The 17009-nt window shown below is 35.2% G+C and overlaps 1 protein-coding gene across 7 annotated transcripts in view; it reads left to right on the forward strand.

The window, feature by feature from the left end:
• The window catches only part of LOC142983853 (zinc finger protein castor homolog 1-like), an 83197-nt gene that overhangs the window by 5955 nt on the left and 60233 nt on the right, over positions 1 to 17009 (forward strand). The window lies entirely within an intron of this gene.

Below are 17009 nucleotides of genomic sequence, written 5' to 3' on the forward strand. Positions count from 1 at the left end.
CTTATAATATCTTATCTCATTTTCATCACTTTATCTAAATTTTAATTATCTTTAAAACCATATATCATATTTATCATCACATTGTCTATTCCTCTACTTCTATTTCCAATATCTTTATCCAAAAATCCACCATTTTCTAAAGCACAATGTTTTGATATCTCAAAATCATTTCGCAATCGTACTAATGAATGACATTCTGTTTTTGGCGAACCCCTAACTCGTTCCCAGTAGGGGTCTATTAACCACAACGGACAATTATAACACACTGATTGATTTATTACTTCTTTACTTTAAGTCTTGGGTTCGATTCCCGAGTGTTTGTTTATTGATTTAAGGGTTTTTAGTTCTTGTATTGTTGTGAGTTCGATTTCCGGATTTGTTGAATGTAATTGGAATTTTTGGTACAATCTTCTTAGTATTTGAAACTACCTTAAATCTTATTTGGAACTATAAGAGTAGATGATAAATCTAGTTAGTTCTAAAGTAGCATTTTTTTTTTGAGCATTTACTAAGTAAATAAATAAATATTGTTGGATTATGTTTTGAAAGGTAATTGCTAAACGGTTTTATATTCTAAGGCGTAGGTAGAAATAAATTTTCCATCAGTAAGGAAACGGAGGCAATATATTATTCCATTTTGTCAGCAATTAAACACAAGTGCGGTATTGACGAAATATATCACGAGGCCTGCTAATATCAACCATAATTATTTCACCCCTATATGTCTATATGAATGTATTATACACCAATCAACTCACATATCACTGACAAATAATAAATTATCAATTTTAATTATAATTTTATACAACACATCGCCTAAAAACATATCTCATTGCAAATCACAACCGACTCCCAAAAATGAAGGAAAAATTCGTCCTCAAAACATAAAAGGATAAGGACGTTCCTTTCGTTCATTCGGTCACTCATTCATTCACCCATTCGGTCAGGATTTTAACCGGAAGTGGCCCTTATCAGGCGCCGGAGGTGACGTCACACCAACACAATCAATGTGAGGCGAACGTGATTGTTATATAAATAAAAGATATTTTTTTCTTTAACTTCTGAGTAAAACAATGCGTGGAAATGTTTGAGTTTACGCAAAATAAACAATAATGTAAGTGTAAAGGAAGTTATAATTGCTGTTGAGTTTTCGACAAACAATAACTAAAATTAAGTAGTGAAGGAAACATTTTAACTACCAGTACGATAAGTTATTATTTTATATGGTCATACATTCATAAAGACAATAAAATTCTTATAAAACATCATATAGGCCGCCATAGAAACAGCGGGCATCGTAATATTCAAATACTATCACGCCGGTAACTGGAAATTTGTACGTGTGTCATATATTACCCAGCAATTGTAATTCCGAGTGGCTTTCCAATAAAAAACACATTTCCTAATTTACTTCGAGTACGCAATGTCGGAACAATGGTCCTGACTCACGTCACGTGATTCATTCGAATATCGAACGCTTAAACGATATCGATAAAACAGTTTATGATTTTTCGATTTTCAAAAAGTTCCCGCGTTTTGAGTGAATGATATTTGATGTTCGATTTTTGATTTTGACGGTTTGTTCTTGATTTTTGATTTTGGTTTTAGAATACAAGTAGTTAAGTCCCTAACTAATTGAAAGGTTCTTATAGATTTTAAAGGTTTTCTTAAAGTTTTTAGTTACGAGGTTAGAAATCAGAATAATACTTAAGGGATAAATGTTTTACCGGCAACTTAGAATCGTGTATCTGATATTAATGTCCGGTTTCTGAGGTACATATATCTGTAGTTTATCTATTTAATTGCGTTTTTTTATATGAGTTTAAACGCTATTGAATGTATAAACTGCCGCTAAATGTACCTCAGAAACGGAGGGTAAGACATTAAGAGTTAATGTGAATGAGCAGGAAATATAAGAAAAATACATTTAAAAATAAACAATTAGTTTTACAACCATTAAGGAAAGTGCTAAACTTTATTAACATCATAAGTTTAGCTTCCGTTATAACAATTTGTGTCAGTTACACAAAAATGAAAGTATTATAAAAACTAAATTATCTAGATTAGGTTTTCTACATTTCTAATTTTGATGTTGATGTGATTTTAATAATCGCACTGTAGAGTTACACTTTAGATGCAAATAGTAATTTATTTAAATATACCTTTAAATAATGGAAATAACCAGTCATAATTTAAGCTATTATTTTCTATGATTAAGTATAAAATTATTTGATTTTTGTTATAAATTTGAACTTTGTTACTTCAGAAAGTAATTACAACTATAAGTTTACTGTCCAACTGTATTTCTTAAAAGACTTTTTGCTGTAGTATATTTTTATCCGAAATTAGAAATTTTGATTTAAGAAACAAGCTTAACTTTTTTACAGTGGACAGTAGTCTAAGAATTCGAAATTTAAAAAGAGAGAAACGTTTTTGTTTTTGAAAATGGAACTTACTAATAGTATTTGAAAATGGAATTAGACATTAAAACTTTTTAACGGACGTTTATATTTTGAATTTATGAAGATATAGTTCCAATTTCAATTAAAGACGGTTGATGTAATATTGAACAACTGTTTTAGTACTAACTAGTATGCCGCCCTTAAAAGACCTCTGTCTGTCCGTCTGTCACATCAAACGACAACCATGTAAGGGCTATATTAACCGCATAGGATTGTAAACAGCCAATTTATTTATTGATAGCTCTTAATTTGTTTCTCAAATGGAATTAATATGTTTTTGTGATATTTTACTTTAATTGGTAAGATGTTTACTACAATTTTAATGGGTTTGCTTTTAGATTATAGGAAAATAACGAGTTTATAGTACTTTAATGCTATGACGTCTATTCACTTTTTAAGACGTTTTTTAATTATTTACTTTAAGTAGTAAGTATATTTTTATAACTATTAACGTATTCTTGTAAATACAGAGTCTATAAAAATATCTTATAAGCTGCTAAAGCGGATTTTACTATGTCGCTTACGACATTTTTTTGCACAAATCTCGTACAAATTGTGTACATTTCCAAATATCGGTATGATTTAGGAGGTAGAGCTGTCAATTACGATCACTTACGGAAATAATATCACGTGCCGCCGCTACAAGCTTTGTGTCACATTTTACAAATGCCGCCATTCCACTTTTATGTAACACTCAATAAAAATGCAAATGTAATTTATAAAAAACGACACATAAACCTACATATTCCGCTACACTCCACTACATATACAAATATCTACTGCTTTTATTATTATTTCTACATTGTTAAACGAATTCAGACTTTGTATCCAAATAATTCGATTTTGTCGTCGCATAATTATCATAATAAACGGACACATTGCAAAATCGTGCATTCTCAGCGTCCCTTTCTTACAGTATCGCCTTTCCGCTCGTCATATATGAGGTTCCCGTAAACCAATTACCGGACAATTTTCACCCTTTATTACTTCCAGATAAGATCCAGTTTCCTTTAAGCAAATAATTCCAAGAACACAGCTGCGCCTTGTTAGTACAAGGGAACAAGGACTCTATCTGTACACGAACAAGACTCATTCTCCCTTCCACACAAGTAATCAATGAGCCACTCGCGATGAAATGCGAAATGGATTATTTTTTCAAAAATGGAATTAAGAAGAGACAATAACGTTCATTGTTTTTAAAGATGGCGGACGGGACGGGCTCAAATATGAGATTATTACTTGTGTGTTTCGCTTATGATAATTTTATAGCTCACAAAGGCACAATAGCGACTTTATTTTAATGCAAAATTGTAGTTGTGAGTTACGAAAACGGAAATCCATCTTGTTATTCCGGTTGCAAACAAAAAAAGCGCTATAAAATGAGTCTTTCAAAAACAGGAAACGCGGTGTTGAACTTCTTTCTCCGCTCTAACTCAAATTAAAACGCGTTATTTATAAAATAACATGATTATTTTTCGCTAACGCGCGCTACGCGAATGTGTAGTATAATTTTTTACGATATTGGAATTTTTATGACCATTTTGGAACTTCTTTTTATTACGGTACCTACTTTTGGAAAAAAAGTTTAGTTTTACCTCGTGCGCCTATCGCTATAGAACGGGCGTTTCCTTAATGTGCTTGTAAAATATAAAGTTTGATAACTTGATTTCGGAAACGTTCAAACAGATAGGTGTTTAATTTATTTTTTATTTAAAGATTCAATCGATTACACCGATCATTTAAATTTACATTTGATGATTATAACAGTTTATTAATCATAACTGTTCGCCGCCCATTTCCATATGTTTTTAACGCGAAGGAAAATTTGTAACACGATCGTGCTTGTATAGTAGGGACGTAACACAGCGGCATGCCGGCAGCTGCGATATAGATTAGTGACGTGTCACATGCTTCCAGAAAGCTGAATAGTGCGTTACGAGTAATTTAAATAGAGCGGTCCCTCAATTGGGGTTAATTCTCGTGTTTAAGGAATATGTGGAGTTTAATTATGAGGACGTGAGGACCGCGCAGGCGATATGGCGCAACATAATATTTTGAACGCTTCATTGATCGATTCAATCTATTATTTATCTTACAACTTTGATTGAATGAATGACTTTTGAACAATACTCCACTTAGATCCTAAGAGAAACTACGCTAGATAAAAAAAGCACAATAAAATCAATTTACTGTCTACGAAATAGTTAAGGCCCGTTAAAAACTTTCAAATCAATCCGGAAACTTCAAATTCTAATAACATAAAGAGCACGTTTGCTATCTACTTACATCACAAGACTCGTTTCGACTTTTTACCGAATCGTGATCCAACTTTTTGTGGAGAACACATATTCAGATGTGTAATGACCAATCTCCGGGCGTCGAACAAAAAAACCTAAGAGATCATTCGAGGCATTAATGCATCAGTTACTAAACCGTCAGACGCATGCTCTTGCGCATCCTTAACGCATTCATAATAAGAACAACAAGTTCCATTTTCAAACGGACGAATTACAAACACGGGGAGCGTTCCACGTTCAAATGTTGCGTTCGGTTCATATTCAAATTTATGTTTTGAAAATAGAACGGGAATGTTTCTTTATGATGCGTCCGTAAGTAGGGATGATTGATTTTTAGTTTACGTGTAATCGACTTTGTGCTTTAGTCGAGATCTCGTTTGAGCTTCTCATTATGATCACTTACTTCACTGTACATACATTGTTACTCACTCTAAATGTACAGCCAAGATTAACTTTCTAAAACGAGATAATCGATTAGACAGTTCTTAAAAAATCGACTTAGTATTTATTAGCGTCGTAAGATCCGTTGTAATAATTTGTCTCGATTGACGATTACTTTATTACATAGTTGAGTATAAGATTGGACCGTGTAGGAAGCGTATATGTAAACAAGTGCTTTAGGCAGCCATAAAAAATAATATTAGGTGCCAATACTTATTTGTGATGGTTACGTAATTTGATGATTGATCGATATTTTTAGTTTCATCTACATGATTTCCGTCTTTAAGTGGTTTTTAGTCGAGCCTTTAATAACGTCAAATTTGATACCATTTAAATTGAATGACTCTACTATTAGTTCTATTAGTGTACTGTTTCCCATCACTAAATTATTCTGTAAGATCTGACTCAGTATGGCGGGACAGACACATGACACTAACAGGAAATTAGATAAATACCAAGAAAACATTCACAATTCGTATCTTTCTAATACATAGTGACAACAAAATTGGCCTACATCACGTTCAATTGGTTATAATTAAAAAAATCTGCTCGACAAAGACGGGGGCGTTCTTGACACGCAATAAATTCTTTATACATTTTTAATTAAGTTCAAAACATAGAGCATGCCACGACGCGGGGTCAACACACTTGGAAAATATAACTACCATTAAACGTTGACCTCTCAGAGTTAAGAGGATGTTAGAAAGCGCGCGCGAGCTTAGGGCGGCCGCCTCCGCTCCTCACGCAGCGTGGTCACCCATCAATCAATGGGATCATATCGCCGCGCCGAAACGACCCAGCCACGTCTAACATTATGATTTTATAAGTTTGAGTAATATTTTATTTAAATTTCCGGTTGATTGAATGTTTCGCTTCGGAACGCTGTTTTACGAGTTTAGAAAAGATCGACTAAATAGCTAATGATTAATAATATTAAGTATTTGCAATTCAAATACCCGCGTGTAACTATGTACAAGATGGACACTGTTATTAGATAAAAAAACGAAATAATGATTTGTGTGAGACATGTTCCAGCGCACGTCATCCATCTCGTTCGATATTTGAATACGTTCGAATTTGGAACGGCCCGAAATATGAACTTAGTTCGGTTCGTTTTTCAATTGCTTCACTTATATTTTGAATTTAGAACGTCGGTATCGAGATAAGAATTGTGTCGGACGTCGGACGTTAAGTACGTTACGTTAGTATGGACATGCGGGTAGGTATTTTTGTCTAGACATTTTTTAGTGAGCAATAAATTGTCTAGTCGTATTGTCATGATTGGGTTGTCGTATGAAAGGTGTGACAGAGAAATCGCGTTTGTGTAATTCTGTACGCGTTGCGTGTTACGTAAGTCGGTGTATTGTGTATGCGAAGTGGTCGCACGCGCCACCTTCACGTATTCGCAATAGCGCGCGGGGTGGCCGCCGCATTCTTTTACCAACAATTCATAGATGAAAAATAACATTCGATTTAACGCTATGCTAATATTTTATGTGTTCGAAGCTAAATAAAATTAATGTTGGTCTTAATATTGAACAGATACGAGTACGAGTCGAGTTATGCCAGAAATGCTTTCAAATTTATTTGAATCAATCAAATCTAATAATTCTGTTTGAAGTCAATTTAATTCTGACAAAGAAACTTTATTTTAGTACTTGAAAGTTTCTAGTGTATAATCTTAGAATCTGTATCTTGTCTACATTTCTCGACTTTCTTAGCTTAGTATCCATCAAATTTCCATACGCAACTCGTCAGAGGTCAAATCATAAGACAATGCTCAATGAGCAAGCAGAGGGGGGAGGTGCTAGACCTCCGGGGAGGTAGGGGGGAAAGAGGTGTAATTATTCGCCGCTAGCTTGGGACCACGCCCGCCATTGTGGTTTAAACATCGCCTTCAAGACTTTAAGTTGAAGATGTTGACGTGCCTTATTGGGTGTTAAAAATGTTTACTATACAGTTAACTATGTAACTTGCAAAAGCTGGAGATAAACTTTTGAAAGCTTCATCAGTTCATGTAACTTAAACTGTATAATATGTGTTGATGTCAAAAATATATGCAAAATCCTTGTGAGAAATATCTGTTTTGGTAATTAATAGTCGGGGTTTAAAACGACTCACACTTGACTGTACACTAAAATTAAATGACAGCGACCATTCACGTCTGATACTGACTTAAGCTAGACATATGAACGGATACAAAACACTTAAAAAACATCATAAAGAACCCGAGATTATAATTATAATCTTGTGGGGAACCCTAAAAATATGAACCATCCGTCTGTCTGCTTCAAACACATCAATATAACTTATCTGAAACGTAACCACTCAAAAAGTCTATTTTTAACCTAAAATTGAACGAGGGCAAATGTAAAAATCGTATCGTTATAGTGGATATGATTGATTTTATTACTGAACACAGAAACGGTGTTTTAAATTTAAAAATATTATGTACTTGATGTTTTTGTTTTTTATGATTCTCGGAATACCGCCGTTGAAATATTGCATTACTTGGTGTCACGATCGCCATTCCACATTATTGATATCGTTGTATCTTTATTTCGAAATTTAAATAGGACCTCCCAATTTGTTCGCAGTGATTTTAATTGCATCTATTTGTTACTTTTTTTGTGTTCGATTATAAATTATTATCAGCCAGTACTAAACAGTTAATGCTTCACTGAGCTTACAACTTTACTAGTGCACGGTCTTTGACCTCACTATGAATAGTAGCTCTACCAATCGAAACCTACAAAAACGGTCCAATACTACAGATATAAAACAACAATAAACCAATATTATCGATATAACCGTAAAGCTTCCATGAACTGACATGGTTTACTCATAAAACGCTGAAACAAATAAACAACGCGGGGAATTAGTCATCGTATTGGAAGGCGGTCTGTTTCGTCTCAATATTGTACGCGCATCTGCCACACTTATTATATGTTCCGCTCCGTATGAGATATCCAGACGTTTTTATAAATCTCATCTTTTACATACATACACGTAGCTTTATAAAAAAACTTTAAAACAATCGCCGCACAAACTCAACAATCATGTCTCGAATCTTTTGAATGTCGATTTGAAATTAGAACTCATAAATTGCCAGTGCTTAATTAGAGCAACAAATATTTGTGCACAAAAGAATAAAACTGCTCAACTTGTAAACTACATTTGAGTTGAAAAAAGTATACAAGTTGCCTTTTTTGTGATGTTGAAGCTAATTAATTCGAGTAACTTGTTCGTATAGATCACGAATCTGCTCAGTAGCTTTTTAATCTTTCTGACACCAAAACTAATTAAATTACGTCGGCGACTAGGCGCGCCCGCGCCGTATGCGCCCCACAGGTGATAAAGTCAATAATTCATTTAAAATCGGAAAAGTAATTAATAATTTATAAAAAACGTCGAGCACCGATGCACGGCAGAATTGATTTTCAATAAAATGAATATTCGTTTTCGGTCGGCGACACTCGCTCGCCACACTCAATCACAATCCGCCGGGCCGCTTATGAATCTGGAATTTGACCGTTTTTAGCCCCATTCCACGGTACCAAATTAAAAATGTAAGAATTCTCGCTTGCAAAAGGAATTTATATTTTATTTCATTTCATTAAATCCGCCATCTTTTGTTTCCACGGCCCGTTCCGATCGGAATTCATATTTTTCTGTGTTTTGTTTCGGTTTGCGAGCGGCGTATTGTTTTATTGTTATGTCCGTTCTAAATGTTTCGTTTCTCGTTCCGAACAGAGTATTAATTATTTTCTTATTTTTGATGAATGCGTCCGACGAATTTTCGGACGACTTTTAGCGGCGATTAAGAGAGTCCACAATAATAATTGGGTCTTTAGAAGAGCAATCACATTTTTCATTAAAAATTCTGCAAGGGACCTTTGGAAATGTGTTAGAAGTGATGATCTCTGGTGAAACGTCGGTTGCCAGTCAAGATTAGTCCGCGCCCGAGCGAATACTTACTATGCTTAAACTATTAAACGCAACGTCGAATCCGAACAGACAGAGATACGTATCGTTTACCGAAAATAATACCGGCCGTAATCTGACATTCTCATACGAGCGCCCGGAGAGTTACGCAAGTGACTTTCCGCCTTCCGACAACAAGAGGGATTATTTGTTACTCATCAATCTTAAATAGACACGGACACTCCATTGTTCCCGTGACATTTAGACGAATTTATAAATATCGCCGCTGAATAAATTCTGTCACTGTCGGTCATACGTAAATCTAATTTAATTAATACGCACACCGTGAATAATTCGGAGGATTTTAAAATGTAAACGTAACGCGTGGCGGCCATGTCCGCGCACGACTCTCATTGATACAATTATAATTTATTCCAAATTCAAACGACACCCGCGTTTGAATGTGGAATAGAACGCATTCCTAATTGTTGGCATACGCTCTAGCGCTATCGGCCGATACGTTTTCGTATTTCGAATGTCTCTTTGTATTCGAATTTAGAAAAGCGGATTATTTTGCTTTCTTTCGTTGAGGTTGAACGTTATTGTGTGCAAATGTAATTGTTGCCGCGTCTGGTTATTGCTGTAAGTATGAGCGCTCAGCGCCGATGGATAGTTTCGTCTCGCGCTCGCATCGCATCCACTGTTCATAAAGATTACGTCGAATGCGCCACGACGATGACGTATGCCGCCTCAGAACACTTTATTAACGTTCACGGTTCATATTTTTTCCACTTTGTATCATTTTTTGCTAGTTGCAAATAAATAAGTACGTCATATTGTGCTCTATTTTCGTGAAGGGATGACTAAATGAAAACTGTCGCGCTCTATTGACGCATAGCGGCCTGTAACATGGAAATGCAAGTAAACAGAAACTGCATTCCGTGTAATGTATTGTAACGTTGCCAATGTTACATACTGCCAAATTTCACGTCGTCTCTTCGGATTTATAGGCTATATGTGTTTGATGCGAATGTGACAATTATTTTGTTTGTACTAAATGCAATTTGATGGCGTCAGGCGTCATAATGAGAGTCGTTAAGAAGTGTTTCAGCTGAAACGCTGTTACATTATCTAAGGTGTCACGTCGTGAAACAGACGAACACGTCCATTAAAATTATCTGCGTAGAAATAAACACTCGGTTCCTGGTAAGCAATGTAATGAGTTCTTATTCCTTGTAATCAGATCAAAGATTGTATTGTTTAAGTTTCAGTTATTGCTATGCAAGTAACGGCTGTCAATAATAATTCTTTAGATATGATAAATGCAAACCAAAACAATGATTTATTCGAGTATCAAATAAACACATTCCAAATTTGTAATCAATGAATCACACAAACCGTTTAGGAACTCTACATTTACGGGAAAATAACAGTTGAAGTTCGAATTTTCAAATTTCGAATTTCGTGTTCGAATGCAACAGTAGCCGCGATGAACAGACAGTGGGATAATAATGTTCTAGAATTAAATCGTATCTAAACTGTAGTGCGCCGCTCGAAATAGGGCGCGTTTGCAGCAATTATTTTAGCTCTGTCTTTCTGAAAATTGGCAGCCGTGTGAGATCTTTTGCGAACGGTATTCGGTTGGGAAACAGTTGTAGACGCGACCAGCCTACAGAGACCCGCGATGCGCCCTGCACACACATACTTTTGTTAGAAAATGACTCAAAGGGGATATGTCAGTCGTAACTGGACGGGCTTTATAAATAAAGTGCCCTGATATGCGAATAATAGGTAAGTCTGTCCGTCAGAGTGCGTTCGACGTGCGTAATGTACTCGCCGCTATTTTATTTTAGTCTAAGTTGCATTGGCTCGGATGCTTTGTTTGTTGGATTTACTAATCAACTGTTGTTAATTCAATGTTAACGAAATATGGAGTCATAAAAATCTACTCAACATACAATGCTCACACCAAACGACAGCAACTTGGAGTCGAATTCAAAATCAATAACGCGACGATTTCGAGTTGGCGCAAATCTTTTATTAAACCAGTTTTGATTCAATACAACAATAGAACATTGGAAAATAAATAAAAAATCAAGCATGCCCATAAATGTGCGCTATTAATTTCTGCTACAATTTAATACCATAGAGAGAAATCGAACAGAAAAACGCCCAACCAACGCCGTCGCGCGCTGAAAATTTACATTTGTAATCAGAGCCATTAACGTCGACAATAAAATGCATTGACATGCGCCGGAGAGGGACGGAGCTAGCGCGCGCGAGCGAGCCAGCCGCTCCTCGCCGAGTAGCGCCAGACACAATAGCGGCGCGTGCACCGCTAGACAGAGACCCGCGTATTCACACAGAGAGAGACAAACACATATTCATCAGCGTCGCTTCGATTCAATAATAGGTGCGTTCGGATTTTATGCGTTTGCGAAAAATGCACTCAGATTTATCGTTTCGCTTTCCGCGTAGTCTATTATCGTGTACAGTGGTCCAGTCCATTTTTATTGTTTTTGATGTATTTTATACCGCGGCCTTCATCATTCTCCCTTTGTTATCCTTCAAAAAATTTACAAAATATGTTACGTCCATTTTTTCTTCGATAAAAACGATGAAATAATCATACGAAAAATAAGTAAAAACTCGTAAATGGAGATGGATCGCATTGCGGTACCGTCATAAATTTATTACGCGTTTAAAAAAAACAATACAATAAGTTCTAAGCCCGCGGTGCGCATACAAAGTGTACACATAACAGAGTGCGGGACAGGTGCGCGGGCGCATTCCCGCGCGTTGTGCGAAAACGAGAAACGCCGATTAAAATGAAATACGCGACGTACGCAGGTTAATTAATATTACACTATTTCAGTACCGACGAAATATTGTTACGATTTATGATATGAGATTTACAAGGGATTAGGGGATGAGTGTGATTTATTCACTGTGAATAAAACATTCAAAACGATGATTTAAAACTCGCGAACAATAATTACCCTTTACACAATGTGCATTCATAAAATACCAGTTTACGAAAGTCATTCGCACCCGAAAATTACACAATCATCTAAATAAACAGCTTTAAAGTTAGCCTAGGAAAATGTACAATTTAAGTTCTTACTTATAGTATCATAAATATAATAAAATAGTCCACAATTTGCGGACACAGAGTAATAAAATATTGACACGGACATCATTAGCGGGAGCATACGTAACAGCGAATTGTTACATTTGGAATAACAAAACGTATATCCGCAAATAGCCGACCGTCTGCCCCGGCTACGATTGCAGAACACAATTCACTCCGTGTGATAGCCCAACACGAATATAAAACAACACTATTTAGTTTTAAAACAATAAAACAATTTTAACAATTTAAAAAACGAAAACTGAATTGTTGAATAAAAAAATAAAACTTCATTTCGTTCGAATTATGAACTGAAAGTTTGAAATAGGAATAATAAAGTTCAACAATTCTATTGTAATATTTGAATGGTTATCGTAAAACTGAATTTAGAATTCGTATTCGAAATTCAAAATTTAAAATTGTTATTTTTATAATAAATGGCTTTTCTTTTACAAAAAGCGAAAACTGTCGTTATTATTGTTGTTAACAAATAATTTACTCATTACTTTAACCACACACAGTTAAGGCTTCGTCTTCGTAGTTCTATTTTTATAAAATTGGACTTTAGTGCTACTGGTATAGAGTTTAAATTGTTATGTGGGTAGTTTGGTAACAATTCAGCAAATCACGAGTTGTAGAGACGTAACAAAGTGGAAATTGTAGTGTTTATTGTTTGTGCGATAATAAAGCAGCGTTTACAACTGTTTTATTAACACTTATCTCGTAAACTATGAGATTTGTCTTCTAGTGTTACTGAGTTATGTTTACTCAAGTGCATGCAATTTTGGGAGTTGTAGAGTTTGTGAATATAAAGCTAAGGATAGAGATGTAATTACGATTCGCCGTATTAGGACTTTGTGCATTCCTTTCGATGTAAACTTGTAATTTTCTGTTAGGAATCTGCTGTCAATTAAAAACTTATCAAAATGTTGCTTGTAAAAAATCATCGCTTAATATTTTTAAAGAATCTTTTCGTCTTTGCTCTCTTAAAAGTTCAGTGTCCTTAGTCCGTATCCCTTGTCCCTAAAAAGCTACGTTTCTAAAATTCAGAGCACCCAAAAACGTGTACAACAATAACATCCAGGAATTTCGAACGAAAAAAATTAATATTCATCTTTCCACCTCAGCCGGTATACGGAATACACAAAAATCGAACACATCTGTACCGCGTTTTTTTCTGAAACTTAACAAAGACAACTAATGTATTATGAAACCGAAACCGAACGTGTGTTCAACTGAACTTCCTCTAAGACCCCACGAACTTCCCTCAACATGCAACATACATTACTCTCTCTGAACCTTATTCCCAACAGCCCTACCTAACAAAGTCGTCGATGCACAACGCACGGTTCGATGTAACCATATGTAACGTGTTTCCCTTCACAAGGACATTCACCCTACTTTTTTTACGAATCCGATCTCATTCTTTTTTCGAATCGTTTTTATTCGATCGATTCGATCGTGTAAGGGTTTCCTTTTTAAATAATGTTGACAAGTCAAAGGATTAATTGAACTTGTTTTTGAAAAAGGAACAATGTGTGATAGATCATTTTGTTTTAAATGGTTTTTTAGAGGAATATGAATTATTTTATGATTTAACAATCACGCCCACTTTTAAGATTTTTAATTAAAAGTTTTAGTGACAGGATCTACAAACATTTTCATTCTAGTCTCATTTTATGCTTAAAAGTACGTTAAAAGAAAACTGAAGCATACACAAACCATCTTTATTTCTTTTTTATACGTTTAAACGCAATAAATCCAATTTACAACAACAATAGTTCCACACAATTCATAGCATTAAAAACATAAAAATAAACAATAAAGCAATAAAGAATATTTAAAGTGAACCCTTTCAATAACTATTGTCCGCTATTCAATCAGAAATATTAATTCTAACTCCCGCCCGCATAACGTAAACTTCTACAAAAATATCGTACCCCTTTATATCAAACAACATTACCCTCGCCCCAAGCTAAAATTGTTCCGAAAATATTAAAATAGTCAAAAGAGTTAAATTTAAAATGGAGGGTAGACAAAAAAGTAATCTCTATACTAACACAGCTGACGGTCGCACAATAGTTTTTTGACAATGATGCTGTAAAGGTAATAAAAAATCACGTCTTAGGTTTCTTTGTTGATCCATATTTTCATAGTTATGTAGAATTATCACGGCCATTTTTAGTGTGAAATTGACTATCCAATAACCGATACATTTTTTTTATTCTCTATTATGTGAGTACTAGGCGTAGTATTCAATACTTTTACAGTTGTTCCAACTTAGGAATAAAACGATACATACAAAAATCTGATAGAACACGCTTACTGGACATTCACATTTTGAATATTCTCTATTCAAATATGACAACAATTAATGACATTAAAGTAAAAAAAAACTCCTTGCATTGTTGTTGCTCACACAACAGTGGCGAAGGGAACGCATGACGAAAGCAATTTAAAAATGGAAGGGTTTCACTTTTCGTTCCAATTTTAAAAAATGAACCCGCGACGAGTGATTTGACGATTCGGACGGGATTGTAAAACGAATTTTATGATGCGAGAGGGAACTAGCGATTATATCTTTCATTTTACATTTTTTGTTATAGGCTGGCATTATGGCAGGCTCGATTCAACCGCACCACCTAATCCTCTGAATGTTTATACAGTCGTACATAACTTTAAATCAGTTACTCGTTAAAACCATCTCATAAATACGATATTTATGACATAACTCTTAATAAACCGTGATAATAAATTCGAAAGGCAAACATGTGATTCTAAAATTAAACTGAAAAGAAATGAGTTCTGAAAACGTTCCCATCCACTTGAGGCGTGTTACTTTTAAGTAATTTCACTTGTGTACATAAACCCTGTCGGCTTGCCCCGCTCCCACTACACATACACACACGCACACACCGACACGCGCGCAGATGTTGATTCCATAAAATAATATTTCATGTAAAGCACTAACCGCCCGACCGAGGGCGGAAGGATTGCGTTCTATTTTTAAATTTTTATATTTCGAAGCAATTCAAACTTAGTACCGGCCGCTTTATGTTCAATTCCTTGCACGAAATTCAATCACGGAATAATGCAAGGCTCTCTCGCTATTCTAACTCTAACTCGGTCTCGGTTCACGTGCTCTAGTAAAAGTAATTAATAATAACTGACTTTTGGCCAAATGTAGAGCCAAAAGTGACCTCTAAAACTGTTTGAGCATTTCGCTCGTGACCATTCGTCAATTAAATCGGACGCGGGGACTCGTTATTAAAGGCGTATAAAAAAGAAATAAATCTTGAGGCGAGTTTTAAAAAGCTCCGTTTCGAAGTAAAGAATGTTGTGTACAATCTCGGTTCGGACAAAAAAGTGACAACAAATAAAAAACGTCCCGCAACACGGCCGACCAACAGATTATCAGCGCTAAAAGGGTTGCTCCCGCGCTCTCCTCCTTTTGTTCCTTCCAAATTCAAACTTGGGATCCGTACAAGGAGCGTTCGAATGCGAATTCTATTTTTGAATATTCTACCGAGAATTTTTAATTAATGCCGCTCGGCCGCGCTCGTATTTTTAAAATTCGTATTCTGTTTTAAATCGAGTTCGATATTCAATTTTTGCGTTCGATTTCTGCGTTTTTTATTTATGTTGTGCGATAATGACGTTTCGCTTTAAGTGCTTTATTTCGATTGGCGATTTTATTCCGATGTATCTCCTTGAAGGTCGGTAGTTTTAGTGATTAATGGTGGAGATATGTGGAGTGCTTTTTAAACGAAATATTGAATTTAATGATGTTTTGTGGAACTGTGCGATCTGTTTTTGTTTCGACAGGCGTAGGCGTGTGCTATAGGCGGTCTCAATGACAGCGATATTACCACATCTTAGATACATGGCTGCATTGTCGATCACCCGAGAACCGCCGCCATTTATAATCTTATATTACAAAAGAAAATTTGGCGTTTTACAATAAAATGTAATGTTTTAAAACCGATCAGTTTTATTACATCATCCACAGCCCTTATACGAGTCTGATAAGTCACAGACTAGAAAAGTGTGTTCAATATTTGAAGTAAACAAACAGTGGTACAATTGTTGTGATTGGTGTTATTTTAGTCTGTGTGAGCGCGTGCACTTTAAATGAGTAACCAATAAGTCGCATTAAGGGGTCACTTGACGCATAGCATCACACGCGGCCAGCATACGCAAGTCGTTGACCCCAATACGCAAATGGGGACTTCTTATTATGATATTATAATCGATATTATATATATAATGCTAAAGTGGAAATAGTTGAGACAACCTTTTGAGAATAGGTCACTAGGACACGAAAATCTAGAGCCTTATTTTAAAGTTACGTTCTGCCAAGTTACTTGAAATAGGGTTATTTATGAAGACTTTCAAAAATTTTACACTTCCGGCGGTCCTGTATGTCAAGATCTATGGATGTGAATGAGGCAAAGGAAGTTTGTAAGATCGTATCGAGTGGCGTTTTTCTCTGCCTACCCACACTTTTGAGAATAAGGCGTGATATGTATGTACGTACCTACAAAAATGAAGTACGATTTCAGTTCTCACAATTTTCAAGAATAACATTCTCGCAACTTTCAGAAATCATTAAACAAAAGTGTTTTCAAGGAATCCTCTCGAGCACACATAAAGCTATTCCTATAACTTATTCAAATTTCCAACTTTCTATACACATATTGTGTTCACATCCATATTATTATATACATATGTATTTTAATAATACGTTACGTCTAG

This window comes from Anticarsia gemmatalis, chromosome 25 (assembly GCF_050436995.1).
Source record: "Anticarsia gemmatalis isolate Benzon Research Colony breed Stoneville strain chromosome 25, ilAntGemm2 primary, whole genome shotgun sequence".
Lineage (NCBI taxonomy): Eukaryota > Metazoa > Arthropoda > Insecta > Lepidoptera > Erebidae > Anticarsia > Anticarsia gemmatalis.